Here is a 15,682-nt window from a genome sequence, read left to right on the forward strand (position 1 = left end):
TTTTGTTGGATTTCTTTCCTGAACAGGGGTCCTTGCTGTTCTTCCAACATGTAAAGCACAACACTGCCTCTGGGCCTTTGCGCACTCTGTGCCCTCTCCCTGGCTCATTCTTTCCCTAGATGGCCCCATGGCTTACCTCCAGGTCTTTCCTCCAATGTCACCTTCTCCATGAGTCCTCCTCTGACTACCCTAGTAAATCACCACCCTGCCACACAGGGTTCATTTAACTTTTAACACACTCCCACAGTTGAATATTAAAACAAAACAATAGCAAGTAGTGTGCATACTATGACCGCAATCCTTTACTCAATCACTACTGCAAGTAAAATGCAAGCAATGAGGGTTACTCACTGGCCCCATTAAGAGCTCTGACACTGAACACCGCCCCAAGGATGACGTTCCTCAGCCTCATATGCTCCTCCATTGTAATGGCGCCATCTTTCCTGATTTGGATCCAAGTCCACTTCTACTGGATTACTTACTGGGCTGTGATGAACAAAGTTGACATGGCACAATAGTCTACTCTGGCCACTCATGGAAACTTTCTGGGGAGACTGAGTTTCATCCATATAGAGATGAGGTATACAGGGTTGGAAAACATGTATAATATCATATATGAAACGAGTCGCCAGTCCAGGTTCGATGCACGATACTAGATGCTTGGGGCTGGTGCACTGGGACGACCCAGAGGGATGGTACGGGGAGGGAGGAGGAAGGAGGGTTCAGGATGGGGAACACGTGTATACCTGTGGGGGATTCATGTTGATATATGGCAAAACCAATACGATATTGTAAAGTTAAAAAAAAAAAAAAAAAAGAGTTAAAAGGCAAGGGAAGAAAGGCTACTCTCTGAAGAGGTTCATCTCCAAAGTATTGCCTGATGAGAGACTGGGTTCCCTGCTGGGAGGACAACGTGACTGAAAACATCTCCACAGCGGAGGCTGCGCCATGACTGCAGTGCCCTGGGAAAGCCTCTGAGAGAGGAAGTGAAGTGGCTCACAGTGGGGTTAAAGAGAAAAAGGCAGAGGACAGGGTGCAACCTGGTTCAAATAAGCAAGGCTGCTCTCCACTCTGTGGAGTTTATTTTTGTGACTTAAATGGGAAGGAAGTCCAAAAGGGAGGGGATATATGTATATGTAAGGCTGATTCACTTTGCTATACAATAGAAACTAACTCAGAATTATAAAGCAACTATACTCCAATAAACATTATTTTAAAAACAAACAAAACCAAAAAACTAGCTTTCCTTTAGAGAAAAAGGCGATTTGCTCTTTCAACAGACTGTTCTCTTCCCTCTCACGTTCAGCCTGACTGGTCCCACCTTGGCTCTCAGACCTACAACAGTCCAGACAACAGTGTGGCGTGCTCCCAAGTAATGTTGTGATCGTATCTCTCATGCAGTTTTTCAGGCTTTGTGGCTTCATAAAAAGAACAAACACAGAGGATGAAAAAAGTAGAACATTTAAAAATTCATAGAGTGATAAAAGGAAATCAGGTTCGGGTGCCTGAGGGGGAAATAGCCAACAAAGTTTTGATGTGATCCTTTCCATCCTAGAGTGAACAGGGTATCTGATCTTACTGCTACTCAATGGAAGATTCCAGAGGAGGATGGATTTTATGCAGGAGTGATGTGGGGTATTCTCATAAGATTTTACTGACTCAAAATTAATTTACGTATATGGTACTGAATTATAGAAAACAGGAATATAAATGAAAGACTGTCCATGCCTGACAATGACTCCAAACTAACATAAAATATAGCCAAATCAAATAACACCTTACAAAACATCTTACATATTCATCAAATTAGGTTTCCCTACTATAGCCAGTCCAGTTAATTGACATACATCATCCTGATAAGTCGAAAAATATCCCTTACATAATACTATCCCATTCTGTTGAAATTCTCTAAGCATCGCAGCTAGAATAACCACTGACCATAACCATCCATTACTTTTGGTCAGAGGAACTGACTCAGCCAGCGTCCACTACCAGTGGTCCTGTGTCCAGTCCCTCACCACAGCTCCAGCAGAGATCCTGACCCTGCCATTAGCTGGAAAGTTTTATAGCAAACAACACCGCACTGAAAGATGCTTCTTTAGCGGGATTTAATAAAAGCGATTACTATCTTTATTAATATTGTTGTTGTTGTTAGGAAAGTACCGTGGAATGTTCCAAGGGCAGACCAAGGACTTCACGCCCCTCGCACGAGTGGCCTAGAGCAGCAAATCTCCAAGCACCTTTATCCACCCTCTGATTTTCATCTGCAAACATAATAAAAGTTGAATCTAGCAGGAACCATTTGGCTTTATGATCTTGGAAGATGCACTGTTGCTTAATGTCCAGATGTCCATCTTCTGCCCTTTGCCTCTCTCTACTTCTCTGTGATTCTCCTTTCTCCTTAATGGAAAATAAACGTTCTTTACCCTTGGGCCTGCCATTTTCTGCTCCAGAGGCTTGAATTGTGATGCTGGTGATGAGTGGTGACCTCTCTGTGGCTCATTTCACTGCCGGGAACCAGTGCCAATGACTTGGCTTCTACTTTAATAACTGGAAAGTGGGCAGCAGACACCACATTTGATGAGGCTGCCCTGCCTCCAAAGCCTCCCCATTTAGGCAGATGAAATAGAGCTGCCTTTCTTGGTGGAGAACGTGAGCTATCTTATGCCCTCTTAGTTAATGAAGGGTCTTGCTTTAAGAATAGCTTTCCCAGTCCATTAGCCAGACAATTCACTAAATAACCTGTTAATGTTCCTAAGAACTCAATGTGGAACACCAATCTTCAAGTGGCACGGAAACATCATAAAACAGAGTGATGTGGCATCAAAGATATGTACATAGGCCTCACCGTGAGATAAGTGGTGTCGGGATATAACAGCGAGGGCTTTTTCCCTCTGTTTTATAAGCACCTTCCCTTTCAATATTGTCTATGAGCTGAGATCAATGGCAGCTTTTCCAATAGAAAGTGCATTTGGTTTCAATTCACTTTCATAACAACAGAGACTAACCCTTAGCAAGATGGAGAACATTAAGCTCCATTGTTCAGGCTGAGGATGACTTACTTGGGTGGCAGGAAGCAGATTAGCCTTTTCTCTGGAGAAGAAAATGCCTGTGGGTAGCAAACCTCATTCTCAAACAGCCCCCCCCTTTTTTTGCTTTATGACAGTGAAAGGAAATCAAAGAATCATCTCCAATCACAGAACAGGAAGGGACCTCAAAAAAAATCATCATCTGACTCAGCTTCCTCTAGAAGGTTTTTTTTCCTTAAATAATTATACAATGCCTTGGGAGGCATTGTGATTTAATACGATCTAAGGGCACACCAAAGTATTTTATAAATTATTTTAGTAAGCCCCCTCGTGGAGCCTTTTATTATCTTAAATAATGAGAAAATGATTGAGAGTCTTTAGGCTACGGCAGCTTTTAAGACTTTAGATGTTGGTGAGTGGAAAAGGTAGAAATAGGACCCAGGCTGTGTTCTTCTGGCAAAAGAAAATATCCGTGCCCCTGCTTCACATCTCAAATAACCAGAAACTCACTCTTCATGATTATATTATTCAGAAACACCCTGCCAGTTACATTCTCTTTTCTCTCACAGACAGAAAGAAGGGCACATTGGATAGGCTAATATAAGGGAAGAATTCTGATCTACAACATGTCTTCATGAAGGTTCCTTCAGGGGGAAAAAAAACCCCACCCAAATGGTGGAATTATGTAATACTACCCTTGTGTTATTTAGAAAATGGCAGGGGGATAAATACCATCCACTGTCTGTTCCTCGAGCACCTCCAATCAAGGGCTCTAGCCATTTAAAAACATGTTTCCTGGCTTCAGACTGGCTATAAATAAATTTAATAAGCATGAAAAAAAAATCACTGCATCATTTACATTTCTCTCTCAACTCCAGCTGACAAAAATCCAGTCCAGATGTTTGTTTTGCAAGAACAACAGCAAGATGGTGAACTTCAGTCTTGAGCATGAGAGTCCCAGAAGACGAGGATGTGTGTGTTTGAAGAGAAAGGGGCAGCCAGGCAGGCAGGGAGGGTGTGGACAAACCTGGTTTGATACTGATTTCACAGAAACATGGTAATGAATTTATTTTGTGTGTAAGAAATACAGTTTATTAGCCTTTCCCCTGTCTCATCACCCCTTTCAAAGCCACAGGGGCTTGGCTGGTGAAGCCTGAAATGGATGTTTCATAACCTTTGCTTTTAAATTAAACAAATGACCTCAGATTTTGGAGCAGTTGTTGACTCAGGGGAAAGTATGCCATTAAACGTGTGCCAGAAACAGATTTAATTGGTACAAGTCCCAAAAAGTGTTCGAAAGAGCACAGGCTTCCCGCATATAGATTTCGGGGGAATTACTCAAAGGCTGCACAGCTTTGTCAGAATTGGAGACGTGAAACAAGGCAGCTGAAAGACTCCGTATCAAAAGGGTAAATTCAATTCAAGAGATATTAATCTGATTACCTAAGCCAGGCCGTGAATCAGATATGCTCCATTGTGTGCCCATGTTCAACCTGGACGGCTGGAGGAGCCAATGGCTTCCTTTTCCCTGACATATAATTAAGTTTTAAGAGACGATCGAGTTACAGATACAACGTTTAAAGAAATATTTCATTCAGGAGTGGCATTTACAGTGCTTGCCTTTTGCAAGAGACATTGTTCACTGTACTTCCTTGAGCCACGCCAGAGAGTGTGGGGATCAGGGCCTAGGGGCTTGGTGTTTGCATTTCAGGCTACAATAAATGTTCTCTGTGCACCTGCCTGGAGGAAAAACCAGTCCAGCCGCCTCCTGAGACAAAAGGGCCCTGTATTAAGTGCTGAAAACCCAGACGTGAACTGACCCTGGCAAATTCCAGCTAGAAGAAAAAAGTCAGTATTTTCATCCAGTCCAAGAGAAGCTGTCACATAGGTTTCTGGATTTCCTTTCTCATCTCACAGAGTCTGAACAACAGTGACCTGTCAACAGAAGTCACCTCCTTTCTCATGAGTCTCCTTGCCTTTCTAGATTCCTTTCCTGATGGGGAAATCCATCACCTGGCACACCATAATATGTCCTCCAGTGATCAACACACACTCTCTTGCTCTCTCTCCACCAGACTCTTCCCACTGAAATCTCAGATTTGGGTCATTAAGGACATGCAAGTACATCCTCCCAAAGAGACAGCATTACTGACTTGCTTGTTTTTAAAGATTTCTCCAATACACACTTCCCACAAATTCAAGATACACTTAATGGCAAGAATATTTATCAGTAGGGCAGGCAACAGATCAAGGTCAGAGTTCCTCCATGCCCGTCCCGGTTCCCGAAGCCAGTTGGTCAAAGGCCATACTAGGCCACACAAACCAATTTTCGATGACTTCTCCTGGGAGAGCTATTCAGCTCAGGCTTGTTCTAATTTGTGTCTGGAATCAATCATGCTAGTCTCAGCTGATCTGTGCATTCTCATGAAGCAAAGAAATTTCTCACAAAATTTGAAACGCAACCAGATGAGGCATGGGCAGCTTTACCCCGGGTCACAGATGAATAAACTAAGAAGGGCAAGGTGATTACCTCAACTTGAGACTGTAGGTTGGTTACAAAACCAGAAAAGGATCCATGAACTGTAACCTCCTACTTCTCTCAGCCAACCCTGAGTAGAGGCTAAGATGAATTAAGTTGTGATTTTGATAACTTTAAAACTACCTAGGAAGGCATTGGGAGAGGGCAATGGTACCCCACTCCAGTACTCTTGCCTGGAAAATCCCATGGACGGAGGAGCCTGGTAGGCTGCAGTCCATGGGGTCGCTAAGAGTCGGACACGACTGAAGCGACTTAGCAGCAGCAGGAAGGCATTGGCTACAAACCATTTCTGAAAAATTTTGGTGATGAAGAGCTAAACTTTAAACGGTTAACAACTTTCTCAAAGTCACCCCAACAGCTTCTCCAAAATCTCCCTCAAGGGGGTGGGAAAACCAGATGATTGACACAAGGAAGCCAGGTTCGCTAACAGGACCATTCCAGCTGGATGAGCGTCATTGTTTGTGTCTGGAGAGCACACAGGAACCAAGCGCAGTTTACCTGATTTGGGGCTCATTAAACAGCTGGCCCAGAAAAACAGCCACCCACCACAGGTGCTAAGCTCCCCTGGCCAGCCTGGCAAGTTCTCAGAAAGTGTGGGGCTGATTTACAGCCTGCCACTTTGTGAGTGGGTCTAAGCCCATCTTGGAGATTGGCTATTGGCTGATATCCAGGGACCTACTTATACTGTGATTCAGGAAAGATTGATCAGGGAGTCCGTCTTTATGCCCTGATATCTCAAGATGGTGGCCCAAGCCACCACAAGATTATGCCACAAGATCATGATGGTTTCACCTTCCTTGAGTGTTTCTGACATAAAAGATGTGTCTCCCTCAACCTGGTAATTCACTAGCTGCTGGGCTGTAGTGTGACTTTAGCTGCTCCATGTATATGGGCCTCATATTCTGGCCTTTCCTTATATTCTTATCTTTTCCTGTCCTATCCATGGTAGTACAACACATACAGCCAGTTTGGATGTAAGGTTAGCTCATTACAGTAGGTAGGACTTCTAGGGTTCCAACCAGATAAAGCTGCCAAAAAATGAGAACTAGCCTTTATGTTCTAGAGGGCAGAGACCAAGCCTAACACTGTTCTTTTTAACCCTTGAACCTTCAGGAAGCATTTCTTATTATACATGTTCTGTTTTGAATGAATGAAAAGTTGACTAGACCAAAGCTCAATTTTGAGAAGTTAAGTGACTTGCTAGGGCTGGCCCTTGAACACAAGTCTCCTAATTCCAAATGCGGTGCTTTATCTACTGTTATAACACACTGTTTCTCTAACGTCCATTTGTAGAGAGGTTTCAGGGGGCAGACAATCTGTTACCACTCCCTTCCATGTCAGCCATAACGGATGGCCCACAGGTCTCCCATGGAACCCTGCCTCTTGTCCCATCACACGGGCTTTTATCTTGGCCAAGATCACCTTCCTCTTCTCTTTCTCCTCTAGGTAACAGCTACTGATCCTTCACAATCCAGCTCAAGTGTCTTCTCATGAAGAACCTTCACAGAGCACTCCCACCCCCAAATTAGGACTCTCATGTGCTTCCCCAGCAAAACCCTGATGCAAGAACCATTACAGCACACTTTGTATACACGTACATTATGATTCCCCAGCAACCTGACTATGAGCTTTCCAAAGAGCTGGGCCTTAGCTTCTGTTTCTGTATCCCTAAGCCGTCTGTCTAGCTCAGGACCCAGGAGAGTCCTGGTAAACACCCTTATTTGTAAATCAGAATAAACTACCTCACTCACTACTCTTGCGTGAATATGGGAGATTCCTTTTCCCAAAGCAGAACTGCTGGGCCCCTTTCCTCTCTGATGTTTTCCCTATGCTGCCTACTGTTATTCATTAATACAGTCAGAGCGGGCACATAGTTCAAGCTGACTGTACTTGGTAGGAATTTCAGAGCATACGTGATATCTCAGTGGTCACAGTGGCAGTCTCTTGCTTATTTTAGGTGAGTACTGATCCAAAACTTTAAATCATTCTTTGATTGTCCCTCTTGTAGCTGTAGATGTCTCAATCATTCATTGAATATTTATGGAGTAACTATAAGGACCAAGCACTCTTCCTCGCTCTGGAGATTCAGCAGTGAATGAAAGAGATAAGGAGGCCTCTTCTTAGGGAGCTTACATTCTAATGACCCTATGACAGGGTTCTCTTGCTGATTAACCTTAACTTGGGGCTATCATGTCAAAGGCCAAGCAATTTCCCTTAGTTCTAGTTGGGTCTCTGAAGGAGTAAGGAGGTTCTTCCTGCCTGGAAGAGCCTGACTTTGGGCTCTGCCAGCTACTTACTCACTGATGTTGGTTTCATGAGTTCTACATTTAGAGATTTCAATCCTCTGTTCTATCTCTGGTCTACATCTCTCTTAGAAGCATGTCCACCTTGTCACACAACTCAGAAGCAATTTATTTTAGTGCTTTTCCAGCCTCATTTATCTATACATTTTACAATGTTATGTTATTTTCAGGTGTACAGCAAAGTGATTCAGTTACATATACATATATATCTGTTTTTTCAGAGTCTTTTCCTTTATAGGTTATTACAAAATATTGAGTACAGCTCCCTGTGCTATACAGTTAAGGCCTTGTTGGTTATATATTTTATACACAGTTGTATGTCCATGTTAATCCCAAATCCCTAATTTATCCCTCTCCCCTTACATTACATTTAAAAGCAAAAAAGTTTGTCTCCTTACTGCTTCACCCACTAGGGTGTCATCCACCTTCTATAGCTGAAAGAAATACTTCTGAGAAACTTAGATTCTCTGAGCTTCTTTTATGGGCCTATTAGATAGAAAGATAGTGGAGAAAAATAAACATCAGAACCTAAAAAGGCCTCCATGTCTTCTACTAAAACGTAAGAAGCCCTCTTCAATGCACACACACAAATTTCACTTCATCCTTCAGACCCTCTCTTAAAGGAAGGAGTAATTTTGTTCCAGCATATTGTAATGATGGAGAGGGTGTAACTGACAGGTACAGACTACTTCCTGCACGCATTTCAATCCGCCAGCTGCCATCTTGGCTTCTCTGCCTTGCTTGTCTTAAGTAGGGGTAAATGATGGCTGGCCACAGGATAAACAGTCTGTGCTAACGTACCTGCCACATGTCCCTGAAGGGGAAGCAACTTCCACACAGGTAAGCTTAGCCACATATCTCCTCAGATAATAATTGTTTAGAGGAGGTAGTGAATTCTGAATAAACAGAAGAGACCTCTCTTTACCCTGAAGAGGTACTTTAGGGCTGACAGTGGGCATAAAGAAAATTAGATCAAAGAGGAGCCCAATCTGGAACTAGAAATAAAATGTTTTTGAATATTTAAAAAGAAAAACAGTATGTTGGATTTAACACATTGACTAGCAATAGGGATGTAATACTTAAACCTTGATCTAAAAGAAGATGATTTTGAGAATGAATATGATTGAAGGCCATTGACAAAGGTACACAGACTTCCGTGTTTACAAGCAAACTTAATAAAAATATCGGCTCCATTGGACACAGTTGTTTAACTAGATGCTATGGTTGGGGACTCCGTAGGTACTTCCAAAGGAATCTGCCCTTCACACATAACCCCTTATAAGAGGAAAATGCCCCTTATCCATGGACCCAACAGAAAGGATGGGTGTACTGGCTGAGTTCTTTACCATATTATTTCTTGGCCATGGCTGATTGGACCAAAAGATAACCCAGCCACAGAATTAGCAGGTGTGAAAAGGTAAATTGGGCTGATCAGCTCATATGGTCCAAGGTCAGTGCCATGGAAAGATGAGACAGATAGGAGAAAAATGAAGACAGTGTCCCAAGTTTCAACCTTTCCAGTTTCCAAGAAATCTGACTGTAATTTGCCTTCTATTTGCACATAGCCATGAGAATGCCAACACATCCTTACAGAAGAACTTAGTGGATGAAAATTTAAGTTCTAAAGCCAGACTCTCTGAGTCGGAATCCCGGCTCTGCCAGTAATGCTGTCACTTTCCGAGGACCCAGTTCCTCCATCTAGAAAATGGATAATGATTACCATCTGCCTCAGAGGGTTGTTGTGAGTATTAAATGTGATTGTGGATGTACAATGCCAGGCACACAAAAACATGGTCCATGAATGGTGGCGACACTTATTAGTAGACCTGAGTTTTTTTTTAAGTAAACTTGAGTGGCTTTCTGTTTCTTGCTACCAAAAGAGCCCTGAAACAGTCTAGTAAATATTGTCTCCCAGACATGAGGCAAAGCCTGAAGAAAATTCCACTGGTGACCCAGTGAAAGCATGTGGCTGCCAGGAGTCTGATGGTACACCTTCTACATGCCTGTCTCCTCTCTTAGGGTATTGTCTCCTTCAGAGCTCAGATAGAGATGCTTTTGTCTTGGTATTTCTGTGCCTAACATGGATAAAAGACTCAATGCATAAAGAGTGTTTCTCAAAGTTCCCATCACTTCATGGCAAATAGATTTTTTATTCCCTGGGCTCCAAAATCACTGCAGACAGTGACTGGAGCCATGAAACTAAAAGACGCTTGCTCCTTGGAAAGAAACCTACAAAGCAGACTATCGGATGTTTGCCGATAAAGGTCCATATAGTCAAAGCTATGGTTTATCCAGTAGTCATGTATAGATGTGAGAGCTGGACCATAAAGAAGGCTGAGTGCTGAAGAATTGATGCTTTTGAACTGTGGTGCTAGAGGAGACTCTTGAAAGTCCCTTGGACTGCAAGGAGATCAAACCAGTCCCTCCTAAAGGAAAGCAACCTGAATATTCATTTGGAAGGACTGATGCTGAAGCTGAATCTCTAATCCTTTGGCCACCTGATGCAAAGAGCTGACTCATTGGAAAAGACCCTGATGCTGGGAAAGATAGAAGGTGGGAGGAGAAGGGGACGACAGAGGATGAGATGGTTAGATAGCATCACAGACTCAATGGATATGAGTTTGAGCAAACTCTAGGAGATAGTGAAGGACCAGGAAACTTGGGGAGCTGCAGTCCATGGGGTTGTAAAGAGCCAGACACGACTGAGCAAGTGAATAACAACAATAACAAAGTGAGGTTCCTAGAACAGCAGTATTAACAACTCCTGAAAATTTGCTAGAATTACAAATTCCCTGGCCCCTCCCAAGACTGACTGAAACTTTGAGAGTGGGAGCTCGGTGGTGTGTGTATTAATAACCCTCTCAGCATGATTTTAACGCACACTAAAGTTTGAGACCCACTGGAATGAGGGTTCTGTTGGGGAAACACCACTTCTTATCCTTGACTGAAGTCCTATTCTATCTGGGAATCATCCATCTTTGACCTCATGGCTTAGGAAGGGATACACAAGAAACTACAAAAGAGGATGGAGAAGCATTCCCAGCCAGTCAAATAAGTCTCATCAATCATGATGATCAGGGAAATGACATGTTGCCAATGGATCATCCTCTCATTCTTCTCACAGAGGCCTCAGGAAACTCCCCATCATGGCATGCCAGATGTCCATGATCTGCACTGTCTCATCCCTTGCCTTCCTCTGTGTGCCCCCTGCACTCCCAGTCATAAGGAATGATTCTTATCTTCTTCAGATGGCCATGCTCTTGCCATCGTAGCTTTGGTAATGATCTATCCTCCATCTAGAACATCATTCTTTCGTCTCTGTATCCTTACACTAAGTATAGCTCCTGGTGCATAATGGGTGTCCCATTTCCCTAAATATTTGATGAGTTCATTGTTTCCTTACTTCCAATCTCCCCATCCCTAAGCCATCTAACACATCTCATCTAGAGAATCCACAGAGTACATATTATGATAATTTTATCATAAAACCTTAATTCAGTCTGGCATTTGAAGTCTGGCCCCAATCTACTTCCAAATTCATTGCACATGACCTCCTATGTCTAGCCTAAAGCCCCAGGCAAATGCCCCCTTCCCAACATATGCTACATTTCCCTGCAACAGAGATGCTGTATTTACTGAGTACCCTCCAGGAGCTAGGGGTTACAGGAGTGATCAAGACAAAGTCCCTGCCCTTGAGAAGATTATACAAAAGCAAGGAGGCAGTCCATAAACCCATAAACAAATAAACTTATAAGGTCAGGTAGTGATAAGGGCAATGAAGAAAATAAAGCAGGCTTAGGGGATTAGAGAAGGTTGGGATGGGGGTAGAGGTTTCATCTAAGACAGAGATGCAGGAAGACCTCTCTGGGAAGATGACACTTGAGTGAGACTGAAGGTAGTGAGGCAACAGGCAAAGAGAAGCTCTGGACAAGTGCCCCAGTCAATGGGAAGAGCAAGTGCAAAAGGCCAGAGACAGAAAGCCCAGAGTCTAAGGAACAAGGAAGTGGGCTATACAGCTAGAGCAGGTTTGGAAAAGGGGAGACTGATAGGAAAAAGGGCAGGCAAGGCCTATTTTGAACTTAATGCCTTAGTTTTCAGCTTTTCCTGATCTTTTCTGTGCCTCTTGAAATCTTATCCATCCTTCGAGGCCTATCTCTTCTACCTTCTTCCCTGGACCCTTCAGCTCTCCCTCTACTGAAAGAGATGTTCCTTTCTTCCTAAATCCTGGAGACTTTGTTTCATACCCTACTTGTCCAAAGCACTGCACACATTCTACCCAAATACTGTTCTTTAGAATGACTCTCAAACTGCGCCACAAATATCTTGAGGACAGGGACCAAATCTTGTGCACTTCTGGCTTGTAACATGAATATAGTAAATATAGTGCATAAAGTATGGGCTCCACACTCATGAAATCATAAGGTTCTAAGTCACTGAAAGGTCTCCTCACCTAGCCAAAAAGGTGTTTTTTTAAAATTTTTTGGAGGGACCAAGGCTCTAAAACTATGCTAATATATGCAGGAATGCAGCTAATGCCCAGGAAAAGTCAGTCTGACTGAATGAAATACTGTTTAATCCAACTGATATTTATCAACTGGCTTATCAGAAAAAGAAAGAAAAGCAAAGCCGTTAGAGATCCTAACCTAGGGCACAGCTGAGCTGGACTGTCTATTCTGGGGCCAGACCACCTTACCAGACCTTGTTACAATCCTTTCCAAATCCTAGTAAACACCACCAATGCATTCTAAATGTTTTTCATGCCACATAACAGCACAGACTAAGTTATCCCCCGGCACCACTCCTAGAAACCAACCATACTTTTCTTAAGATTGCTGACCTAGACGCATCTCATCTTTGGTATAGAACTCTTTTCAATGATGGTAAACGAGGATCTCTTCTCAGAGAATCCTTCTAATCTGTAGCCCTCCGGGATCACACCTCTTCTTAACATCCCATTCTCTGGGTCTTCAGCCCCTCTGTCTCTGTAGTTGATGCAACTGGCAAAACTGGCTTTGGTGTTCTCGTCCCTTCTGCCTTCATGACACTGAAGGAACATGTGTAGATCTGGGAAATGAGCCCGTAAATCCTAAATAGTGAAGAGGTCTGAGGGTGAGGGGAAAAGACTTTCACAACATTTAACCCTGCTCTCCCATGAACCACCTCAAAGACTTCTTCCCTAAGAAAACTTTCAGCTCTCATCTCATTTGATCTTAACGTACCTCCTGCCTCAAACACGTCTCTCTGGCAACTCTCTAGCAAAACAGAGCTCCTGATCAAGAAGCGCTTCCTGGGGGTTGACTTCACTGTTCCTTTCTCCATTTGATCCCTCGGCTATGGTTGTATTGCCCCTGGCCTCGCTGCTGAAAAATCCTCAACAAGTTCCTCTCCCTTGTGAGACTGACAGCTTTTCAGATGTTTGTAGGCTGTTCCCAGTCCCCTCTCAACTCTGGCAGCCCCCACCTCACATAACATTTAGGTTTCCTTTTAGTTAAATACTACAGGGTTTGGGTAGTGTTTCAATCTTCTAAGTTTTCTCTATAAATTAGACCTTTCATAGCACCTGAATCATTGCTAGAAGTGGTATATACCCAGCTAAGGACTCTGGATGTTTGACTACTAGGGGAAGCATAGCAGAGGTAGGTGTATGTCCCCTTGTAACCAAAAGCTTGTGAAGTTGTGTGTGTTGATCCACGTCTGGGGCTTTGGAATCAAAAATGGAAAGGCCACTAGGAGACATACGTTTTTGCCCCAAACTCTCTCCTAAGCGGCAGCAGTGTGCGAACCTAGGACCCAGGAGAGGAGCTCTGGCTTTGGTTCTGGCACCATCACCTCTCATTTGCTGTGGGGCCTTTGGGCAACACCCTTCTCGCCTTCATGCATCACTTGCTTGAGACAGATCAAATGATTCATCACATTAAGACATTTTAAAATACTATGGAAATGCTAATGTTCACATGTTGATCGTCCTTGTTAATATTAACCTTGCAGTCACATGGCGACACTTCATGTTTTCAAAGTGCTAATTATAACCAACCTGCACCATGACCCCGAGAAGTGGATTTTTAAAGCTGCTTCAGTCCACACTCATTTTGCCCAGGGTCCTATCTAAATGAACAATGAGTTTGGGGTTGGACTGTGCAGAGCCTTGGAGCCAAAGCGTGGACAGAGTCCTGCCAACTTGACCAATCCACCCCAAAGTTTGTGGTTAATGGATTACAAATTTGGGTAATACTGGACAATAAATTACTACTATAATAATAAAGCTGAAAGTACACACAATTTAAGCAGAAACACCAGTGTTTTTTATCGGAAATGGAAGAAACCATTGATCATAGCAACTGTCTGAGATTAGCAGGGAGCCACATTTTCAAACATCCTGCAGTAAATCCAGAGCAGATCCAGCTGGAAAGCAAGAGTGGAAATAAAACTTGAAAATTCATACCATGCTTTGAAGTCTGCCTCTTTCACAACCACGAGTCCCTGATTTGTCCCAACCACTCCGAGCTGTTCTCGCGTGTTGAATTTATTTTAAAAGAGACACAAGACACACACTTGCATATAATCTATCAAATGGACTCCAGCTTTTTGCAAGGATGGTTTGCTAGGGAATATGAATCCCAAAATATTTCTCGTGCACATGGAATCAGCCATCAATTCAATTGGAATAGAAAGGCTTCCAATACTAAAACTAGAAATCATTTTTAGTCCTAGTAAATAATACTTTTTCTCTTGTGTTCTTTCCTTGACCCAGCCAGATACTTTAAATTTTTAGTTTTTAAGGCTATTATCTACCAAAACTATTACTACAGATAAGAGGATATTAACGTGCCACCCTAGGCTCCTGACATGGACATGTCACCACACTGGAGTGAATGCTATCCCAAAACATTATCAAAGGGAGGAAAGCCAATGATCTAAGTTGAAGAGAGCTTCAGTCTTGCAGAGGGTCCACAGTCACCATACATCAATCTCAACTACCAACTCTGCCTGGATAGACAGGGACTCAGGAAGCCCTTCTGCTCAAATTCCAGGTGACTTCAGAATAGGACATAGATGGTGTTTTAGGCCAGCTGGACTGTTAGAGCCTCTCTCCACTGATCAATAGAGGCAAAAAGGATGTTCTCTGTGAAATCCCATCATCCTTAACACCTTCAATGACCTCCAGGAAGAAACATCAAGGGCATCTAAGAAATATATCCTTGGCCACGGAACAGTGACCATAATCTAGTGAGTAACCAGACACTGAACTTCGTAATAACCTACACGCTTGAGTTTCCACCAGCAGAAAAAAACACCGAAGAAGAAAATACTTTGACTCACAGTGCCTGGTCAAGAACAATGTAGATCATAAAGTCAAAAATCCTGATTTCTGCCCTTGGGTTCACAATAGAACTTTGGTCAGTTTGCATAAGCCTCGACCAGTCCATTCTCCCACTTAAAGGAGAGAACGTTTGTGAAAGGCAGTCTGAAAACTGACAAGCACATGTACACACATGGGGAGTTATTTTAACTAAATAGGGAAAATTCACTTTGCCTTCTAATGCCTTCTCAGCGCACACAGCTTATGAGCAGAAGCAATGTCTGGAGAGTTCTCTGGGGGTCACTTCTCCCTTCGTCGCTTACCCCTGCTTGGGAACTGGATAATTTACCTGGGGAATGAATCCTTGAAGGGAATCAGACCATGGACCCTAGCAGTGAATGTGGATCTACATAATCCAAGCATAAATTTAATAAGAAAAAAAAAAAAAAACACCCCAGCAACACAAAAACAAAGAACTCTCAACTTTACAAACACTGGGAGGGCAACAGCT

The 15,682-nt window shown here is 43.0% G+C and overlaps 1 protein-coding gene across 4 annotated transcripts in view; it reads right to left on the reverse strand.

The window, feature by feature from the left end:
• Window positions 1-15,682, reverse strand: part of RAD51B (RAD51 paralog B) — a 617,639-nt gene that overhangs the window by 148,290 nt on the left and 453,667 nt on the right. The gene's annotated exons all lie outside the window — the stretch shown is intronic.

This window comes from Bubalus bubalis, chromosome 11 (assembly GCF_019923935.1).
Source record: "Bubalus bubalis isolate 160015118507 breed Murrah chromosome 11, NDDB_SH_1, whole genome shotgun sequence".
Classification (NCBI taxonomy): domain Eukaryota; kingdom Metazoa; phylum Chordata; class Mammalia; order Artiodactyla; family Bovidae; genus Bubalus; species Bubalus bubalis.